Here is a 24,443-nt window from a genome sequence, read left to right as displayed (position 1 = left end):
CATCCATCTTAGCTTCTACATCTTTCTTTAAACCATCCATCTTAGATTTTGTTCCTTTTTGTGCAAGTGACAATTGTTGCACTTGGTCTCGTAATTTTGATATATCATGTTGCATTTCTTCCTCTTCTTCATGGGTCATGCTAGAGCTTTCAGGTTGCTTACTAGGTGTTTGCATTTTCTTTCCTCGGGGCATCAATTACCAATAATAATGCTTTACTATGCCCTTTGAATTCCTTCGAACTAATTTTTCAAACCAATCTTATGCAAAAATTTAAAAAAACTACAGACCTTTTTTCACTTTGTAGGAGCTTGATATTGAATCTGATGTATCTCTGTAATTTCGGATCATCCAGTTTTGAAATTTCGATCTGTGGTAGCCCTCTGTGTCCTCTTTCCAATGCCACCAGTCTGATCCAAATTGGATTCTCCAAGGAAGAGTTATGCGAAATCTCCCACAGTGACCAGATTATAGACTAGTTTAGTAGAGCGAACTTGTACGACGTGCCACGAGTCACTGTTTCAACCTTTAGCTCTGAAAAATATATAGAAGAAACTACAGTCCGTCCTCTTTCTGCACCTTCTTACGAAATTTCAATCCAATGCTCAGAGAAAAAGTTATGACGATTTTCCCCAGGTCACCTGTTTGGAATGTAATTCAGGAGTCTGCAAAAAGCCCAACTTCCTCAGATCATATCTCCGCAAATATAGCGCAAAAAGCTCTGAAATTCGGACCTGAGATTTAATGCGATGTCTTCTCAAATGGGTTTTTTTTTTCAACTTCTGAAACGTTGCAGAAAAAAAAGTTATAGCGAAAATGCCACGATGACCTGTTTGGAGCAGCGAAACCCTAGAATCCAAAGCCTCTGATACCAAATGTTATGTAACCAGCTCAAGAAAAAGATAGAAAAGATAGATCAACGCCTTAGAATTCAGCCTCTTCGAGGGGCAACCTCCTTTACATTACATAAATGAACAATTCTTGGATGATTCAAATGACAAAACCTCCTTTCTATATATAGGAGTCTAAGGAGTCACAATATAACCCAGCGGACCTAACAATAATAATATAAAGCCACAAAAATAACAATAGAGGGATTCTATGGGGCACAGTAATAATAATATGGGGAAAATAGGGGCACAACAATATTAATAAGGGGTATAACTACAATAGTAATGGGGTAATCACTAGTATTATAGGGACCCAACAATTAGACTTTCGAATATTTAAAAACCTAACCGAATCACCATAAAAATTTGAATATTATAAAAGCCCATTGTAGAATATCAATATTTATGTTATAATAAATTGATAAATGCTTTAACGTCTGATAATGCTTTAATGTCTACCGATGGAAAGGAACTACTAGCAATCAAATCTTGTGTGATAAATCCCATAGGCCATCTAAACGATTGGCATGAAAATAATGGCAAGCATTGCCACTGGACTGGGGTCGCCTGCAACGCCTATAGAAGAGTTACTGAACTCGATATTTCTAATATGAATTTGACTGGTCATATTTCCGATGATATTCAGTTGCTTACAGAGCTTCGAAGCTTAAAGATCTGTTGCAATAAATTTTCCACAGCGTTGTCAGATTCGATAGCGAATTTGACCCAATTACTGGTTTCTGATATAAGTCACAATTTCTTTGTCGGCGGTTTTCTGAGCGGTTTGGGTCAAGCGCAGGGACTCGTCAATATTTCGGCATACAACAACAATTTCACGGGAAAGCTGCTACAGGATCTCGGTGGGCTTTCGAAGCTGGGGTATTTGGATTTGAGAGGAAGCTACTTTGAGGGCAGTATTCCCAAGTCGTTCAAGGGGATTTTAGGCTTGATATTTCTAGGCCTATCGGGAAATAATCTGACTAGCCAAATTCTGCTTAAAATCGGCTAGCTGCCATTGCTGGAGCAATTGATTCTCAGATACAATAAATTCAATGGTGGCCTTACTGCAGAGAAAGGGAATCTGACAAAGCTTGAATACTTAGGTCTAGCCTATGCTAATCTCGATGGCAGCATACCAAAAGAATTGGGGGGTCTCAAGAATCTCCATACTTTGTTTCTTTACAAAAATAAGTTAACAGGAACTATATCACCCGACTTTGGCAATGAGTTCCATGATGTCCTTAGATTTATCTGATAACTTTGCATGATCACAACATCTTCAATGGACTATCTCAACACAACCTCCAAACCTGAATTTATTCAATGTATATATTTTCTTCCCTCAAGGAATCTTCCTATTGTACGCAGAGGATATGGATCTCAACGATTGTATCTGGGTGCTCCCACAGTCCTGGCCATTCTCTCCACACAAAATTCCATGACTACTTACTACAGGAAGTGGTCTTTTCCACTCCACAATTCGCACAACTCCAAACTTTCAAACACTCCAAAATCTTCACATGTTGTTCAACAACCCTTTGCTCTTCAACTCATTCGGTCTACTTCAATGTGCCGAGCTCAATATTTAGAATTAGCCTCCACCAAGTGCATGCCAGATAGTTTCTTCTCCACACTACTTACAATAGGAATGTAAGCCAATACTCTAACACAACACACAATCATCATGCCTATGATACCACTTGTAGAGTATTAAACAAAATTAACACATATAAAAAAACAACAGAGACAGAAATGGCAGAAAAGGCCTCAGCTTTACTATTTTTTTGGTGGAAAGGCCTCAGCTTTACTGTATTCCTCTCATAATGCAATCCAACTTTCTTGATTTTAATTAATTTAATTGTTTTGGACTTAGAATTGTTTTCATCACATGAAAGTGAGATTAACAATAATATACTGTTCATCTAATAATTATTGATAATCCATTCAAAATTTTGGAAATTATATTTCAAAATAGATTTATAGTGCACATTAATTAATAGGTTATGACATTTATGAGTTATAAATTCATTAATTTATGTGAAATTTAGTTCCTATAAAATTGTAGTTCAAACTTCATTAAAAAAAATTAAAGATAAAATTCACCTTTAATAAATTAAACTATCCCATTTTGCAAAGAAAAAGCACAATTCAAACTGACATAAAACTTCTACCTTAATAAATTAAGCACAATCTCAGAACTGACTAGCTGACTCTAACCATAAAATTTGCACGCTAGACCCAACTTAAGCACAATCTCAGAACTGACATCTTGGAGCTGACTCTAACTTGAGTTTACTTTAGTTGCAAAGGAAAAAAAAAAATTGTAAAATTTGACACCTAATACAGAACCGGCATACATATTTATAGATGTTTTTCCCTTGTAAACAATCTTTATAGGAAATTAAATATTAATATAATGTGGTGGAAGAAAAATTGTCCTGGTGTACTTAAAAAACCTGTAACACCGTGCCACATAATGGCAGCAAACGTAGTTTGTGGATAACTGTAAATATTTAAATTGCACAATGTAGACAACAACTTTGTAACAAATATCACAGTTGATGCATCTGTATTAAACCTTTTTTTAGAAAAGAAGTGCAAGTTTTTCAATCAAAATTCAAACGAGCATCTGATCTCAGAGCAGAGTGATGGCCCTTGATACGATGCCCAATACTGTTCCTTGCACATATTTACTTGCTTGATATTCACAAAATATCATTAAAACAAATATGAAATATGTGACCTCTGAAGGAGTATTGTAATGGAGTATTGTAATGGATCATTGAAATTCTCACTACCCCTTCATTCACATTGTTGGTGAATAAAGCTGATTTGAGCCTGTGAGTATACATATGACCAATCCCAAACGAAATATATTTTAGTAAAGAGCTTGGGAAATATCTGAGGATTTCTTATTCATGTGGACAAAACTTATAGTGAGAACCTTGTATTCTACATTTTTATGGGTAAGTTTTAAGAAATTTGTTATTACAGAGGTTTAATGGGAACAATACCATATCACATGAGTGGATATTGGGAGATATATATTGAGGAAAAATTGACTTAATATATTGGGGATATATAGGGGTAAAGTATTTTTATATTGATATTTATAAAAAATTGGAGCTCAAAATTAATGAAAAATATGAAAAGGTAAAAAATGTTAATGAAAAAATGGATACGTGTATAATATATGGTGAGGTGTATTGGGTTTATATTGGTAGGGGGTTAAATAATGTGATTTTTAGAGGTATTTTCCAATATATAATCAAATTGAGGTACTGTTTAATAAACCATAAACTCATGAAAACTTCATTGAATGAAACCTCATATCTCTTATAAGCTTAAGATAGATGATCAACATCATTTGTATAGTTTCCTTTAGATAATTAATTAAAATCATTTGTATAATTTCCTTTAATAACTTAGCGATTAGGAATGCAACTTCAATGAGCTCTCTAGAAAACTTAGAAAAACTACCTACTTCCAGAGCACAAAGTGAAGTCTCAACTTCCTTCACTGAAGTCACTCTGCTGTTCCCCATTTGTACCCAAAGTTAAGGCCAACTCTTCTTCTTTTGTCAAATGTTGTAGGTATAATGGAAAGGGTAAATTCCAGGGCAAACCCCATGACTTTGGGCTAAATATACTACTGAAATGATGATTAGGAATGAAATAAAAGTTGGCCATTTCATCCTTGATTTCATTGAAAACATCATAGGTACCAAACAAAACAAAACAGCCATGTTAGGGCCACATACCTTATAAGTGCTAAAGGCATACCAGTCCACACGCCATTTTGCTACGTCGATTGCACGATGACGAGCAAGGGCTACTCCATCTGCAATCACTATGGCTCTCTTGCAACCCATCTCATCCCGAACAAATTTAACCACTCTTTCCAAATCAAGGATCTCTCCCAACACGTTGGAAACATGGGCTACTGCTACAATTCTTGTCTTGGTGGATAAGAGCCGACGAAGTGATTCCAAAACTTGATAGGGAGGCCTCTCTGTTCTGCCTTTGCTTCTTGTTTAGCATCTTGTACCTTGTTGTGTAACCTCATTTCTATTGACGACGCCATTGTAAACTATGGAAGAATTTTGTAAGACATGCACAATAAAATCATTGAAGCAAAATTTCAGTTCAGTTAACATGAACGAAGGCAGGTTATGAAGCCATGTACCAGCGTAATTGAATCTAAAATCAATGAAAATTCAATTTCAGAAGAAGAAGCAAAAAACACCAGGAACGAACATAGAGCCATGAAAACAAGCCATGCACCATGAAAACAAGCCATGCTCCAGAAGGAGTAACTAAATATCGAACATACAGATAATGAAAACAAACAAACATATACAGATGACTCAGCGTGTAGTGATAGCGATAAGCTGTGAGATTGATAAGATGCTTCTCAAATACAAAGGAATTATCTCGTCATGCGGACTATACAAATAGGATTACTTGTATTTTTCTATTAAGTGGCAATCAATAAAATACCGCCTCAGTAAGTATCCCCACTATCGGTGACACCAGTGTGACAAAGTATCCCTCTGTGTTCAATTGACTGCGGCATATTTTAACACATACACCGTCTTATCTGGCATGCTGATGATCAAATGGCATATACGGAAATTTCCACAAATAAAATGCTTATTGCTGATCCAAATAAAGGCGTAAACAATGCTTGATTCGAATATGTCATTATCTCTTTCCGAACATCCATGACCACCTTTGATGTTAAGGGAGACCTGTTATAATTGTTGTTTATAATTATTTGTTAATAGTATTTATGAAATAGTTGTATTTAGTGTAATAGTGAAACCAATCTAATAAATGTAGTCAATTTTAAAGAAATTATGATTTAAATGAAAAGAAAAAAATAATATATATTTTGAACTTAATAATTAAAAGTTATTAAAATAAATTTATTCAAATTATTGAATGATTTAGAATAAGTTATTGTAATATAAAAATTACTAATCATATATATATATGATTGTTTAAATAATATTGATATAGCTATCATTTTTCTTCCTCGTATTGATATTGTACTACTATCAAAAAGTTTATGTGATATTGTTTTTATAATAAAAAAATATATTGATAAGAAATTAAGAATATTTAAAGATTTGTATGTTTATGATTATGGATACTTTAAAAAATTTATAATATTTAAATTTTAAAAATATGTTTATTATATTAGCTCAGAGTCATTTTAATTCTTGATGAGTCTAGATGGATCAAATCTCAAGGTGTAAATCTCTTCTATGAGTGTAAATTTTGAGAAAATGTTTACACCTCAAAAAAATTGGTCCATCTAAGGATCTAGGCTAGTTTAATTATCAATAATTAATAACTATAATAATTATTAATTATTAATTATAATTAATAATTTTATTTTTTAATTTAATTTTAATTATTTTTTTTGTTTTTATTTTTATGTAGTTTGACCAAACTAAAATGTTTAAATAGCCTATACATTAAAATATCAAATCAATATGGAAGATGTGTTGGAGTGCTAGTAAACTAGTATAGATCCATCTTAACCACAGATGTAGCAAGAGCCAAAAGAGATCAAATTTCTTAAATTGCAAACATATTTTAAATTCAAAAAAAATATTTATACTTTGATACTATTGATCCTTTCTAGATTCATGGTTGCTTTATATATATATATATATATATATATATATATATATATATATATAGTTTCATTTTTTAATGTATAAATGGATTCAACAACTTGAAAATCTCTTTGGTCACAACTCTAACAAATAGTTGCTGGTTTTTAGACAATTGACTAAAAAATGTACCTAAAAACAAATAAATTGCATTTTTTAAAACAAAAATGGATTCAACAACTTGAAATTGTCGTTGGTCACTTAGATTGTGTAGACTACAAAAACTTATACTTACCACTCTAACTAATCTTCGTTTGTTTTTAGACAAAATTGACTAAAAGTATACCTAAAAACAAATCAATATGTATAACAATAAGACTCCCTAAAATGCTTTTACCATAATAATTCTTTTATTTTTTAAATCATATATAATATATACATAGTTGATATAAATATATTATAGTTGTTATTAATATATTTTAGCCACATTTCAATGTTACACAACTTAAACTTGTAACTATAATAACTTTTTGTTGATTTTGAGACAAAATTAATTAAAAATTAAAACTAAAAACAAGTGAAACTATAATAATTTTACCATAATTTTTTTTCAATTTTTAAAACCATATATAATATATACATAGCTGACATAAGCATTAAAATATTTTATTTATGAATTTTTTGTATTATTTTCTTTTGTTTTTAAGTATATTTTAAACACACCTCCATATTACTTACTTAATTATGTATATTAAAATATTTTTTTTATAATGTGTAATATTTATTATTATTATTATTTATAATTTTAAATCCAACATATTATTATTATATTATTTTTCTATGTACTTTCCTTTGTGTTGGCTCAACCATGGATTCTAACCTCAAACTTGTGACATCTCAATAATAGCAATGTTAAGTTATGGTATGTTCTATGCTTATAATAGTTTACTTCTTTTTCTTATTATATTCCACAGATTAGCAATCACATGTACATAAAGTAAAGTGTAGATAGAACATTAAACGATCGATAGAAAACAAGCCAAACAAGAGACACAAGATGTGGTGACTAGCCAGCGACAAGCCCCACAATGGGTGGGGAAACCCTTTGATCAAATCTTCTTTTATCTTCAATAATTCAGCAAGGAGAAATAGTACAATAAATCTATTTCATATCAGTAGTAGCAAACCCTAGATCAGTAGCATCAGCATTAGCGGTTTCTTCATCAAACTAGGGCAAACAATATCTCACAAACCGACCATCGGATCAGCTTGATTCCACCACCAAAAGTTGTCACTTCCAGAGGAGGTTCAGATGAACCTATAGTGCAGTTTAGATGAGGAAATATTCTAGTCCACGCAGGTCAATCTTTACTTTTGCAGTTGCAGCTTCAGTTTCGGCAGCTTCTGGCTTCAAACTAGGGTAGTCAATATCTTGCAAACCGTCTGTTAGATTGACTTGATTCCACCACAAAAAGTTGCGGCTTCCAGAGGAGGTTCAGAAGAACCTATGGTGCAGTTCAGATGAGGAGATCTTCTAGTCCATGCAAGTCAATCTTTACTTCTACAGTTGCAGCTTCATTTTCGGCAGCTTCCGGCTTCAAACTAGGGCAGTCGATATCTTGCAAACCGTTTGTCGGATTGACTTGATTCCACCACCAAAAGTTGCGGCTTTCAGAGGAGGTTTAGATGAACCTATAGTGCAGTTCAGATGAGGAGATATTCTAGTCCACGCAGGTCAAGATTTACTTCTACAGTTGTAGCTTCACTTTCGGCAGCTTCCAACTTCAAATGTGTGAGGGAGAGACCCTTTTCTGCGCAGTAGAGAGAGAGAGAGATGTGATGAGATGAGTGAGTCAAAATGAGGAAAAGTCCTCCTATATTTATACACAACGTTGGGGTTTGAATAGATGCGACTGTTGGGCTTTTGAGCCTACATGAGTTGTAGGTTGACTTGATAATAATTCCATAATCAAAATAAATTCATATCTCCATGAATACTTATCGGAATCGGATGATCCTTATATGATTCCTACACCTCTCGATGAGAGGAATCTAATAAAAATATTATCATCCATGAATAAGATGACCCACATGAAGTTTTTCCCTAGTTTCCAATTTTAACACTCCCTCTCAACTAGGGAGAACTTCGTCTACAATTTGTCTGTCGGTCGCTACTCTTCCTCCATCAAATGCACTACCCTGTACAGCCTGACCCTTGCCCTACTCTCCTCTATTCGGCCTATTCTGCTTTGTCTTGTACTGCCCTGTACTGATCTGTATTGTTCTGATCTGTTCTGCTCTACTCTTGCATTTCTCTGTTCTGCTATGCTTTTGTCCGAATTATGAAGAAGAAGAAATGATCGAGGATGTATCATATTGATTCAAATTCAGTCTCAGAGTATGTATCACTAGTCCCAAACCAGTCTCAACCAACTCAAAGTCAACATCATAGTGAGTACAACTCCATTGGTCCCAGACCAATATCATCCTCCACTGACTCAAAGTCAGTCTCAGAGTGCGTACCACTGGTCCCAGACCAGTCTCAACCAACTCGAAGTCAACTTCATATTAAGTACCACTCCTACCACTTGTCCTAGACTAGTATCGCAGTATCAGAGAGTGTACCACTAGTCCCAAACTAGTCTCAACTAACCTGAAGTCAGCGTCACAGTATGTACCACTCTCACTGGTCCCAGACTAGTACTGTACTAACACGAAGTCGGTCTCAGAGTATGTACCACTGGTCCCAGACCAGTCTCAACCGACCCGAAGTCAGTGTCATAGTATGGTACAACTCCTACCACTAGTCCCAGACCAGTATCATTGATCCCAGATCAATGGAGGCCATCCAGTGTAGGGAGTACGGTAGATACAACGATGCATCCATCGGTACTACTATGGTCCCTAACTTCATTTCCTTGCTCATTGATCAGATGAGAGGTACTTCCCATGAGTCCCAAACTACATGGGTAGGATGCCTAGACAAGAGAAATAATCAATCCTGTCCTCACAGGAGAACACATCAATCCTGCTACTATCACCATGGAGAACACATCAATCCTGCTACAATCGCCATGGAGAACACATCAATCCAGGCCTCAGAGGAGAACACATCAATCCTGCTACAATCACCATGGAGAACACATCAATCTAGGCCTCACAAGAGAACACATCAATGCCGCTACAATCGCCATGGAGAACGCATCAATCCAGGCCTCATAGGAGAACTAATCATCTTGATACACAGGAGAGCGAATCATCCTATTCCAAAAGAGAGTGAATCATATTGTCCCACAAGAGAGTGAATCATCTTGTTCCAGTGCACACCACCAGGGGAGGGTGAGTCACCCTGTGGGAGGTTGCTCCAGTAATAACCGCAAGCCCTCAGAGCTCATAGAGCTCAATGTATTGAACATGTAGGACCCTTGTACAAGGGTTTCTTGACGACTCCAAGTCATTTGGGAAAATCACATATTAGATCTTTCCTCAAGGCTTTGACAAGGTGTATCGACCTGTACATCATCTTAATGCGATGGAGCCTCCTTGCTCATCGACTTACCATATCCTAGATGATGTCTATCTGTTAGAGCAATAAACGAATACAGGATTCCTCAAGAATCAAATCCCACCTCTGGTTGTTACAGAGAATCAAAATGGTATCCAATGTAAATCCAAACAGCTCACTAAAAAGATTTTGCAGCCAGACTGGCTCACAGGAGGCCATGTTAGCAGCAAAATATTTCGCTTCGGTGGTGCTCAAAGCCACCAATTTCTGATTCCTACTCATCCAGGATATCGAAGCAGATCCCAAGGTGAAACAGCACCTAGAAGTGCTCTTACAGTCCACCACACTTCCTGCCCAATCAGCATCAGTATATCCAAGTAGTCTCACATCTTCAGTAGTGTATCTTAACCCATTAGTAATTGTGCCACGAAGATATCTCAAGATTCTTGGCATCAATCCAATGAGGCTCAACTAAGTATGAGCTCACAATGCTAACTACAAAACATATGTTCAGACAAAGGTTCACCAAGAACATCAATGCGAATGAGTTTATGAAACTCAGAGGCATTTCCCAAATCTAGTTCGACATCACTACCATATAACTTCTAAAAGTTAAGATCCTCGAGGTAGTCACAGGCTTGCAGTCCATCATACCAAATCTTTTCAGAATCTTCACCACATATTTTCCTTGAGATAGGAAAATTTTCCTTAGCTTCTACCACACTTCAAGTCCTTGGTTCTTCATTTCAAAGTCAGAAGCCAACTCCCTCTTACATTTGTGAATGAGAGGGTATGCACCTGTTAGAAAGAGGTCATCCATATACAACATCAGTATGAGAGGCTTGTCATCTTCAACCTTAAGGTAAAGGTTAGGATTGGCTTCACTCCTAGTGAATCCCAGCTTCATTAAGTAGCTATCAATCCTCTCATACCATGCTCGGGGTGCTTGCTTCAACCCATAAAGAGCCTTCTTCAACCTGCATACATGAGATTTTCAATCATAAATCTCAAATCCTTCGGGTTGCTCCACATAGACCTCTTCTTTGATCGAACCGTGCAAGAACACGGTCTTGACATCCATCTGATGTAGGTTCCATCCTTGTGAAGCCACAATGGCTATGATCAAGTGAATGGTCATATATATGGAAACAAATGCAAATATCATAGTCTATACCTTCCTTTTGAGAGAAACCACGAGCAACAAAACGAGCCTTATACTTTTCCGTACTTCCATCTGCTGCATGCTTTATCTTGTAAAGCCATTTTGAAGTAACAATTGTCTTACCCTGGGTTTGGGAACTACTTCCCAGACATCATTCTCCATAATGGTCATAGCATCCTTCCATACTTGATGCTTGACGACATCTGAGAATGACGAAGGCTCATTTTGTATGATCGTGCTCATGATGGTCAGGTATCCCTGATACCTGTTAGGTTTCTTACTTTCACGAAAGGTTCCTCGGGGTGCAGCATGTCCTTCAACATCATCAAGTATCTCCCTAAGCCATGAAGGCCTCTTCCTAGAAGAGGAAGGCTTAGGTGGATATATAGGATCCATGGGTTCCTCCATGTCAAGAATTGTTACATCATCTACCCATAGAGATAACTTCCACAATTGTATAGTTATTCCTTTCCACCACACCATTCTGCTTGGGATTATGTGGTGTAGTAGTCTCCCTCTTAATGCCAGCCTCAGGTATGCCTGAGTGAACCAATTGTAATACATCGGAGGTATTGCTTTGGCTTGAGGGGAATGGTCCCCTTTTGAGCTTTCCTTCAGCACATACCCCTTGTTTCTCTACTCGGAATTCGGGCATCCCTGTCACCATTTGTCTTACATCGGGTAGAGCTTTATAATGAAGGTGGGAAAACCTCTGATGCCAAAGTTCGGACTGAAGAGATGTGTTATAAGACATGACACCTAGCAGACTTCCATCGACCTGATATAAAGAATCAATATGAAACCCAAGAGTAAAGGCATATTTAACATTATTTTTCCATATACGTACCTTGCCATTACTAAAGGTTACCTTGTAGCCTTTGTCTTCCATTTCCGAGATGGACACCAGGTTCTTTTGGAGGTCAGGTGCATTTAATACATCCTGGAATTTCTAACCTTCTTGAATGGTTATCCTCTTCCTTGATTCCCAGCTCTCCTCTTACCTTTGCTATTGAATTTGTTATTCCTTTGATTGCCATTAGAGGGATTTTGATCATCGTCCCGGTGTGAGTCCTTTCTATCAGGGCACTCCCTTGCATAGTGACCTACTTTATCGCAGATGTAACATCGTCCTTTTCTTCCACCCTTAGGTCTAGCCTTTCCTTTTGATTTAGTCCTGGAATTATTTCTTTTCTTAGCATGAGAAGAAAAGGCAGCAGGAGGACCTTTAGGCATGGGCATTTCTTGCTCTTCTACCCTTGTTTCTTCTTGAATGCATCTAGCCATTAATTCCTCAAAACCAGGAATTACATTATTGTTCAGAAGAGTAGTCCTAAACACGTACCATTCAGATGGTAATTGTTGGGTCCCTATAATACTAGTGATTACCCAATTACTATTGTAGTTGTATCCCTTATTAATATTTTTGTGCCCCTATTGTCCCCATATTGTTATTACTGTGCCCCATAAAATCCCTCTATTGTTACTTTTGTGGCTTTATATTATTATTGTTAGGTCGGCTGGGTTATATTGTACTCCTTAGACTCCTATATATAGAAAGGAGATTTTGTCATTTGAATCATCGAAGAATTGTTCATTTATGTAATGTAAAAGAGGTTGCCCCCTCGAAGAGGCTGAATTCTAAGGCATTGATCTATCTTTTCTATCCTTTTGTGAGCTGGTTTCATAGCATTTGGTATCGGAGCTTTGGATTCTAGGGTTTCGTTGCTCCAAATAGGTCATTGTGGCATTTTCGCTATAATTTTTTTTCTACAACGTTTCAAAAGCTAAAAAAACCCATTTGAGAAGACATCGCGCTGAACCTCGAGTCCGAATTTCAGAGCTTTTTGTGCTATATTTATGGAGATATGATCTAAGGAAGTTGGTCTTTTTGCAGACTCATAAATTACATTCCAAACAAGTGACCTAGGGAAAATCATCATAACTTTCTCTCTGAGCATTGGATTGAAATTTCGTAAGAAGGTACAGAAAGAGGATGGACTGTAGTTTCTTGTATATATTTTTCAGAGCCAAAGGTAGAAACAATGACTCGTGGCACATCGTACAAGTTCACTCTACTGAACTAGTCTATAATCAAGTCATTGTGGAGATTTCGCATAACTCTTCCTTGGAGAATCCAATTTGGATCAGACTGGTGGCATTGGAAAGAAGGCACAGAGGGCTACTGCAAGTCACAATTTTAGAACTAGATGATCGGAAAGTACAGAGATACATCAGAGGCAATATCGAGCTCCTGCAAAGTGAAAAAAGGTGTGTAGATTTTTTTAAATTTTTGCTTAAGCTTGGTTTGAAATTTTATTTTGAAGGAATTCAAAGGGCATATTAGAGAATTATTATCAGTAACGGATGTCCCAAGGAAAGAAAATGCAAACACCTAGTAAGAAACCTGAAAGCTCTAGCATGAATCATGAAGAAGAGGAAGAAATGCTACATGATATATCAAAATTACAAGACCAAGTGCAACAAATGTCACTCTCACAAAAGCTAACAGAAGCTAAGATAAATGGCATGGAATCTAAGATAATGGGAATGGAAGCTAAGATGGAAGATTTGAAGATAGATTTGAAGACAGATTTGAAGAGAGACATGGCAGATTTGAAGACAGACATGGTAGATTTAAAGACAGATTTGACAAATTTTCTATAAGAAATACTTACTAATGGTGAAAAGATAGTAAAGGAAACTCATGATGCGAACAAAAGAAATTTTAATCATGATTTCATAGACTCTAATGTGGGATTGAAGACCCACCATATTCCAAAAATCGATATGAGGAAGTTTGATGGCAAGGATCCCGCAACATGGATATTACAAATGGAGCAATTTTTCGATTTCAATAATGTGCAAAACATACAAAAGGTACGTGTTGCAACTTTATATTTGGAACCAAATCAGTTTGTATGGTATCAATGGCTTTTCTCTTGTAAACAAATTATCACTTGGGCAATTTTTACAGAAGAATTGACAGCACATTATGAGGATACAAAAAGCAACACTTTTTTTTAGCCAATTGATATGTCTCAAACAAAAGGGTTCAATAATGGAGCACATTGAGGAGTTTCAAAAATTGAACATAAGGGTAAAAAAAATATTCCGGAGGAGCATAGGATTGATGTGTTCATAGGGACTTTAAAGGATAATATCAAACATGATGTTTGCCTTTGGGAACCTGATTCATTAGAGAAGGCATTCAGGTTAGCAAGAAAAATGGAAAGCAAAATTATGGCAACCAGGAAGCATACCACTGACAACTATAAAGATGGAAGTGTTGTTGCCCCTAGTCTTCCACAACCTATAAGGTTGATACCACAACAATTGGAAGAAAAAAGAGCAAAAGGGCTTTGTTACAGTTGTGATAGCAAATACACTAAAGTTCATAAGTGTGCTGAGAAGAAATTATTCTACATAGATTGTGAAGAGGAAGAAGAAAAGGAGAAAGAAAGGTCAAAAGAAGAGGATATACTCCAGGAAAAAAGCCTAGATAAAGAAGAAATGGATCTAACCATATCTTGTAATGCATTGGCAGGAATTACCACTCCTCAAACCATCAAGATAGAAGGACAAATCAAGAAGAAAAAGGTAATAGTGTTGATTGATTCAGGAAGTACCCGCAATTTTATTCATTGTAAGGTAGCAAAAGAATTGAATTGCTTCTTATATCCAGAACCAAAGTGTCAAGTGATGGTTGCAAATGGAGGAACAATAAATTACTCCGGAAATTGCCATAATATCAAGCTATCCATGGGAGAATATGTATTGACTAGCCCAATGCTTTCCATTCCAATGGGAGGTGCTGATGTTGTACTAGGAGTCCAATGGCTACAATCCTTGGGTACAATAGCTTTTAATTTTCAAGAACTTTTCATGAAATTTTCCATGGAAGGAAAGGAAGTGGAATTAAGGGGTATTGCAGGGAAACCAGGAAAGATAATTAGCTCTAACAGTATGACAAAGCTTCTAAAAGAGGAACAAAGAGGTGTAATTGCACAATTATGTTAGCTAGATGTTTCCACATTGGAACCATCTATTTCTCCAAATCTCCAAAAAGTCTTGGAGGTATTTAAGAGTCCCAAAGGTCTCCCACCTATTCGTGATCATGATCATGCTATTCATCTGATTCTAGGAAGTGTTCCTCTAAACATCAGGCCGTACAGATATCCTTATGCCCAAAAGAGTGAAATTGAATGTATGGTTGTAGAAATGCTAGCGGCTGGTATAATTCAACCGAGTCAAAGTTATTTCTCTGCTGTAGTAGTATTGGTGCATAAGAAGTATGGATCATGGTGCATGTGTCTGGATTATAGGGAGCTCAACAAGCTCACTATTAAAGATAATTTTCCCATTCCTGTCATTGATGAATTACTAGATGAATTTCATGGATCAATTTACTTCACCATGTTGGATCTTCATTCAGGATATCATCAAATCGGAATGAAGACTGAAGACATTCTAAAAACAACATTTAGAACTCATGAGGGTCATTATGAATTTCTGGTCATGCCTTTTGGCCTTACCAATGCACCTTCAACATTTCAAGCTTTGATGAATTCCATTTTCAAACCATTCCTTAGAAAATTTGTGTTAGTATTTTTTGATGATATACTAATCTACAGCAAGTCTTGGAAGGATCATGTTGAACATGTTGACAGGGTGCTACAACTATTGGAGGAGAAACAATTATATGCAAAAAGATCCAAATGTTTCTTTGGAGTACAAGAGGTGGAATATCTAGGTCATATTGTATCTCATGAAGGAGTTAAGGTAGACCCTAGAAAAATTAAAGCCATTAAGGAATGAAAAACCCCCACATCCATAAAGCATCTGCAAGGATTTCTCGAGTTGATATGGTATTATCACAAGTTTTTTAAGAATTATGGGAGAATAGTAGCACCTCTAACAACATTATTGAAGAAAGATGCATTTTCATGGACTCTAGAAGCAACAAAGGCCTTCGAACATGTTAAAGAGGCAATGTGCCAAGCACCGGTCTTAGATACACCGGACTTCACAAAAACCTTTATTGTGGAATGTGATGCTTCAGGAAATGGAATTGGTGTTGTTTTAATGCAAGATGAAAGATCCATTGCTTTTGAAAATTGTCCAATAAAGGGAAAGTTTTTACACAAAACTATTTATGAGAAGGAAATGTTGGCAATACTCCATGCACTTAAGAAATTGAGACCCTACCTAATGGGAAGACACTCCAAGGTAAAAATGGATCATGATAGCCTTAAATACTTTTTAGAACAAAGATTATCTTCTGAAGAGCAACAAAAGTGGGTCACAAAGATGTTGAGTTATGACTTTGAAATCATATACAAAAAGGGGAAGCAAAATGTGGTGGCAGATGCACTCTCAAGAAAGGATGAGGATGTGGAAGCATTGTTGTGCACCATTTCTATTATCCAACCAGATTGGATAAACGAAGCAAGGGAGGAATGGAAGAATGACAAACAAGTGTGGGCACTTATTCAAAAGTTACAACACGATTCCGGTACATCTGATACATTTAGCTAGAAAAATGATTCGTTATGGTACAAAGATCTCTTATACCTCCATAAGAATTCCCAACTAAAACAAAAGATTCTTATGGAATTGCACACTTCTCCCTTAGGAGGGCACTTAGGATTTTTAAAAACTTACCACAAGGTTAAGAAGGAATTTTTTTGGGATGGCCTTAAATCAAATATTCAAAAGTTTGTGGCGAAATGTTTGGTTTGCCAACAAAATAAAGTTGAAACAATTAAGACACCGGGTCTATTACAACCTTTATCCATTCCAATCCAATATTGGGAGGAGGTTTCAATGGATTTTATCACAGGTGTACCCAAGTCTGAGGGAAAGAGTGTCATCATGGTGGTAGTTGATAGACTTACCAAGTATGCACACTTTTGTGCATTATCACATCCATTTAAAGCCAGTACAGTTTCTACCACATTTATGGAAACAATTCAAAAGCTACATGGAACCCAAAGATTATTGTAAGTGATAGAGATCCCATTTTCACTGGAAATTTTTGGACATAATTATTTTCTTGCCTTGGTACTCAGTTAGCTCATAGCTTATCTTATCATCCTCAATCTGATGGGAAAACTAAGATAGTAAACAAATGTTTGGAAGGATATATTCGTTGCTTTGTATCTAATAAACAGACACAATGGGTCAAATGGTTACCTCTGGCTGAATGGTGGTATAACATGTCCTTCCATACAGCAGCAAAAATGACCCCATTTATGGCACTTTATGGATATCAGCCACCATCCATCACATCATATTTAAGATAAAATTCTAAGGTTCAAGTAGTGGAACATCACATCGAACATCAACAACAAGTCCTCCTTAAAGGATAACCTTGTGTTGCCACATAATAGAATGAAACAACAGGCAGATCAACATCGCAACGAAAGAAGTTTCGATGTAGGTGATTGGGTATTCCTACGGCTACAACCATATAAGCAAATGTCCATCAAGCAAGCTAGGAAGGATAATAAATTATCACCAAAGTATTATGGTCCGTACAAGGTGTGGCAAAAGATTGGTACTATGGCATACAAATTGGAGCTTCCTATAGCTTCTCGATTGCACCAAGTTTTCCATGTTTCATGTTTAAAGAAGGTTATAAGCGACAAGTTCCCAGTTCAAACAATATTGCCAGAACTTGACGAGGAAGGAAAAATTATATTGGAACTAGAAGCAGTCACAAAAAAAAGAACTCGAAAACTACGAAATTGATCAATTTCGGAGTATCTTATCAAGTGGAAGAACTTATCTGCTGAAGATTCCACATGGGAGGATGAGAATTTTATACAGAAGCATCCATAACTACTCAAGCGTTGAGGACAACACTTTTTTGAAGGAGAGGGGCATGTTGGGTCCCTATAATACTAGTGATTACCCAATTACTATTGTAGTTGTATCCCTTATTAATAATGTTGTGCCCCTATTGTCCCCATATTGTTATTACTGTGCCCCATAGAATCCCTCTATTGTTATTTTTGTGGCTTTATATTGTTATTGTTAGGTTTGCTTGGTTATATTGTACTCCTTAGACTCCTATATATAGAAAGGAGGTTTTTTCATTTGAATCATCGAAGAATTGTTCATTTATGTAATGTAAAGGAGGTTTCCCCCTCAAAGAGGCTGAATTCTAAGGCGTTGATCTATCTTTTTTATCTTTTCGTGAGCTGATTTCATAACAGTAATCGTCCAAGAGTTGTGAGTGTCATTTCTCTGTCAGTAATAGTCTCCCCAATAGATAGGAGATCGTTCTTAATCTCAATGATTCTTAAGAAGTATGCTTGCATACTCTCATCTTTACCCTTCTTGATTTCCCTCGGCTTATTTCTAAGAAACAAAACTTGATTTACATCATTAAGTTTAAATAAGCTCACCAGTCTATCATAGATTTCCTTGGAGGTGTCTAGTTCAGAGATGTAGGCCACGAAGCTCTTGTCGATAGAGTCCTGGATGATCTTCTTCGCTTTAATTTCTCCGTTCTTCCATTTGTTCCTAGCAGCAAGAGGTACATTTGATGAAGGCTCAACAATATTGCCTCTCACATGATCCAACACTCCTTGATCCTCAAGGGTTAGATCGATAGACCAGCTTTCTCACGGAGCTTGTCTTTGGTAGGACAGAGTGTTGAGGACCCCATCGTTCTTTTAGGATAGCCTTGCCAATCTTATCTTCGGTGATTGCTCTTGCTCTTGCTCAGGCTTTGTCTTCAACTCAACTCTGATACCATGTTAAGCTACGGTATGTTCTATGCTTATAATAGTTTACTTCTTTTTATTATTATATTCCACAGATTAGCAATCACATGTACATAAAGTAAATTGCAAATAGAACATTAAACAATCGACAAAAAACAAGCCAAGACAAGAGACACAAGATGTGGCAACTAGCCAGGGACAAACCCCACAATGTGTGGGGAAACCCTTTGATCAAATATTTTTTTATCTTCAATAATTCAATAGAGAGAAATAGTACAATAAATCTGTTTCATATCAGTAGTAGCAAACCTTAGATCAGCAGCATCAACATTAGCGGCTTCATCATCAAACTAGGGTAGACAATATCACACAAACCGACCATCGGATCGGCTTGATTCCACCACCAAAAGTTGCAGCTTCCAGAGGAGGTTCAGATGAACCTATAGCGCAGTTCAGATGAGGAGATCTTCTAGTCCACGTAGGTCAATCTTTATTTATACAGTTGTAGCTTCAGTTGTGGCAGCTTCTAGCTTCTAACTAGGGCAGTCGATATCTTGAAAACTGTCTATCGAATTGACTTGATTCCACCACCAAAAGTTGCGGCTTCCAGAGGAGGTTCAAATGAACATATAGTGCAGTTCAGATGAGGAGATCTTCTAGTCCACAAAAGTCAATCTTTACTTCTGCAGTTGCAGCTTCAGTTTTGGCAGCTTCCGACTTCAAACTAGGGCAGTCGATATCTTGCAAACTGTTTGTCGGATTGACTTGATTCCACCACCAAAGATTGCGGCTTTCAGAGGAGGTGAAAATGAACCTACAGTGTAGTTCAGGTGAGGAGATATTATAGTCTACGTAAGTCAATCTTTACTTCTGCAGTTGCAACTTCAGTTTTGGCAGCTTCCAACTTCAAACTAGGGCAGTAGATATCTTGCAAACCGTCCGTCAAATTGACTTGATTCCACCACCAAAAGTTGCAGCTTTTAGAGGAGGTTTAAATGGACCTACAATGCAGTTCAAATGATGAGATCTTCTAGTCCACGTAGGTCAATATTTACTTCTGCAGTTGCAGCTTCACTTTGGGCAGCTTTCGGCTTCAAAAAATGAGGGAGAGACCCTTTTCTGCGTTGTAGAGAGAGAGAGATGTGATGAGATGAGTGATTCCAAATGAGGAAAAGTCTTCCTGTATTTATACATAACTTTGGTGTTTGAATAAATGCGATTGTTGGGCTTCTGAGCCTACATGAGTTGTAGGCTGGCTTGATAATAATTCCATAATCAAAATAAATTCATATCTCCATGAATACTTATAGGAATCGGATGATCTTTATATGATTCCTACACCTCTCGACAAGAGGAATCTAATAAAAATATTATCATCGATGAATAAGATGACCCACATGAAGTTTTGCCCTAGTTGCCAATTTTAACAAGCAAAGATGCGGACTTGACCAACTAACCTAAACCTTTTGGATTTATTGAACATCTTAATTTTATATTAAGACTTGAATGAATTATTCATCTGTCTCTCATTACTTTTATTACAAAACAATATTTTTCTAATGTCAATTACTTTTTGGGCATTAAATTGTTTTTTTATTATTATTAGACATATATAAAATTTTAGTTCATGTGTGTGTGTGTGTGTGTGTGTGTGTGTGTGTGTGTGTGTGTATATATATATATATATATATATATAGAGAGAGAGAGAGAGAGAGAGAGAGAGAGAGAGATTCAAATAGTTTATACTTTCCTCACACTACATATGGAAATATAATTGTTTTTTTCATCACTAAATCTAATATAAAATTAAATTATTTCACATGGACATTGACTTGTATTTTATTTATGGTAGAGAGTGAAACTCATATCATGTTGCAATATCAATAACTAATGGAAAGTGAAATATTTTTACCACGTCTCCTTCATTCTAGGTTATCATATTTACAATGTAGAAATGTGGGTGTTTTCTTCATTTGTACTCTTTCAGGGAAAACTATCTAAACATGTGTATTCATGTTTTTTAATTATACCCAACATTATTTGTTTATTTAGATATTATTTAATTTTTATTTTAAAAGGTGACACATGTCAAATTTAGATGTGTATTCATGTTTTTAAATTATACCCGACATTATTTGTTTATTTAGATATTATTTAATTTTTATTTTAGAAGGCACATATGTCAAATTTAGGTTGAACACCAACGAAATCATACATATCCCTTGTGCTAAACTGTAAAATGCACCTCCCTATGCAAAAGTTAACAATTAAATGTCGTCATAACATTAAATAAAAAAATAATAATAAAAAAGCATAATATTCACTCAATAAAAAAAAGTAATCAACTTAGTAAGTAGTAGAAATAATAAATGAATTCATTTTAATTTATTATATTGTAATTTTGTCATTATTAATTAAACTAACACACTTTTTTTCAAAGGGAAATATTACAATATATGTACAAATTAAAATAAATTTAAATAATAATCATTCATATGTATAATTTTAAATTTAATTAATAAACATATAATTACTAAATACAGAAATGCAAAAAATATATTAAATATAAACAATTGTTATAAATTAAAAACTATTTGACCATATAAATTAAAATATTGTTTCATATTCATTAACCGCTATACTTCACAAATTCATATTTAAATTTAATTAAGCAACACATTTCTAACTTTGAATCTACAAATTACTAAGAGGCTAAAGGGATCAAATCTATCAAGATTCAAACCTTATATATATATATATATATATATATATATATATATATATATATATATATATATATATATATTAATTACTAGTATTGAAATATTTTATATATTATTCATATTCTCCACATTAAAATGTTAATACATACCTCTCTCTCTCTCTCTCTCTCTCTCTCTCTTAATATGTTTGTTTTTTTCGAAATGTTACATATCTGTGTATACAAACACTCACATTAAATTATTTTTGTTATTAATATTTTGTAAAATGTTATATGTCAAATCCATATTAAAGGAATTACAGATCTTCCACAACATGCATATTGAAATATTTGATTCATGAAATATTATATATCAACTCCATATGAAAAATGGAATATATTTGTGTGTTTGTGTGTGCTACTTTATTTTTCTCTATAAAAATTGATATAAAGTTATGTTATTAATATAGACATTGAAATATTTTATTTATGGCTAACACTAATTTTTTTTTTTAGGCAAGAAAAAACACTAATGCTAAATCACACATCTCTCTTACAAAAGAAAGTGAGTGTGTGTGAGTGTGTTGCTTTATTTTTCTCTATAAAAAATGATATAAAGTTATGTTACTAATATAGACATTGAAATATTTTGTTTACGGCTAACACTAACTTTTTTTTTAGGCAAGAAAAAAAACCAACAAGTTTATATTAAAGTAAACCAATTTACATGATCCATAGTTCATAGTGAATTGTATGCTTTAACTACAGTACTACATTACATGTTTCCAAACAGGAAAAGTACCCCAGAGAATATCTCCAATATTTTGGCCTATTATAGATCCCAAAATGACCATGTAGGAAACATATGATCACAGTCCTTGATGTAAGTCCTAAATATTACATAGTAAAACATATATAAAAATGACTAGATGCGGAATAAACTTAGGTGTATGTCCGATATCACTGCACATAGTGTGCCAAACATAAACATATAAAAAAAACAACAACAAAAAACCATAGTTGCCAAGGCCCATGATAAAATGAAAAATAAGCATCAAATCCATATATATAGTGAGAGGAATGTTCCCTTCACCAAGTAAATTATCATATCTATACACCTCGAAATTGATCACTCTCACCTACATGGATAGTCCCCTCTTAGATAATATGTCCGTTGTGGAGTTTTGAAGATGGAAAATATGGGAAAAAGTGAGATTAGTGAAGTGTTCAAACATGGCCCTAATGCACTTTAACTAGTTGGATAATAACGTAGGGTTAAAATAAGATTTGTCGTTGACCCAAGCTATAGATACTTTTGAGTCTCTAAAGACAGACAAGGATATAAGTAAATAACCAATGTGCAAAATAAAGAAGTCACCATTAGGCCATGATCTCCTCTTTGGAATTGGTCCCAAGGCCACTACTCCAGTTGAAACCGTAACTAAATATAGGAACCAGGGCAATATAAGCTCCACACCCACAAACCATATCCTGAGTAGTCCCATCAAAAAAAATAACAGGGAATTTTTTTCAAAAATTAATAAGCAGAAAATATTTGTGTATCCCAATGCGAGGTTTCTAATAATATTATGTGATAAAATAAATAATTTTAATGCAAATCCTATCAATATAGAAAGGGATTTCTTCAAAAACAATTTCACTTTTGGCTCTCCAAATACCCCAGAAAATAAAGATAGGAAGTGTCTTATAAGCCTTTGAAGTTATTATACTAGTCCACAATGCACTCATTTATAGTGGAATATGTCCAAACAACATTAATGTTAAATCTTTGTAATACATGAATTCCAAATAAGTTAGTCGATATTGTCACTGAAGTTGGTTCCCGCTTCATACAAATTTTGAATTTAAACATCACATGTCTCCGCCATCTAACCATCAAAACCCAATGCCTCATGTCTAATCCAAATTGGATATAGAACTAATGGATCGTCATAAGTTCCCAACTGATGTAGTTTATATATCCCCAACACATGGATATGGAGAATGATCTCCCTGGGTAAAATTATGATTGCCTCCAAACCCTCGGATGGGGTTCAAACCCACCTACACCTCTGTACCCAACCCGATATCCCAACATAGATCACCAAGAAGCCAATATTTGAGTTTCATAAAGCCATTCCAAATATAAGAACATTTTTTCAAAGAGAAAGCATCGTTTGCAATCCACATTTGTAAAGGTTGTTCTTGTAAGTATTTTTCAGAAATGATTTTCTACAAAAGTCCATAATTGTAAATATTTCTCCAAAAAAAATTAATGTTAAGTTCCTATCCAAAATGCTCTAGATGTTTTATGCCCCAACCCCCTTAACCTTTCCACCTAGTGAGTGCCTCCAATCGAGAAAGGTGAAATTTTTCTAGTCCATGAGCACCAAACCATATTTTTTCATTATTTTTCATAATTAAATGCTTTACTTAACCAGCTTCACTCCTTGGACTACCACGAATTTGATTATAATTTTAATCTTTTATCACTACCCTTTCTATTTGTTTAGAAAAAATTGTTTATGTTTTTCTCACTATCCCCTCACATATTTGTTTTAAACTCTGACTTAGTGCATCTATCACTTTGTTTTCTTTCCCTTTTATGTGTTTTATGTCAAAATCTTATTTTCTTAGGAAATCCATCCACCTAACCTGCCTGGCATTCATGCCACATTGGTTGAAATAATATTTTAACATTATATGATATGTAACCAAAGTGAATTTCCTACTAATTACATAGGCTCTCCACATCTTAAGGGCATGGATGACTTCTACTAACTCAAGATCATAGACTGCATAATTCCTTTCATGTTATTTTAATTTATGAGACT

General features: G+C 35.1%; 1 pseudogene; it reads right to left on the bottom strand.

The window, feature by feature from the left end:
• Positions 1 to 4,189: 4,189 nt before the first annotated feature.
• Positions 4,190 to 24,443, bottom strand: part of LOC149219951 (uncharacterized) — a 44,692-nt pseudogene continuing 24,438 nt past the window's right edge.

The sequence above is a fragment of the Pinus tabuliformis genome, chromosome Q, assembly GCF_031772625.1.
Source record: "Pinus tabuliformis cultivar Carrire ecotype Pingquan chromosome Q, CPIR1, whole genome shotgun sequence".
Classification (NCBI taxonomy): Eukaryota; Viridiplantae; Streptophyta; class Pinopsida; order Pinales; family Pinaceae; genus Pinus; species Pinus tabuliformis.
Note: the sequence above shows the minus strand (reverse complement) of the source record. Positions and strands in the feature narration are given on the sequence as shown.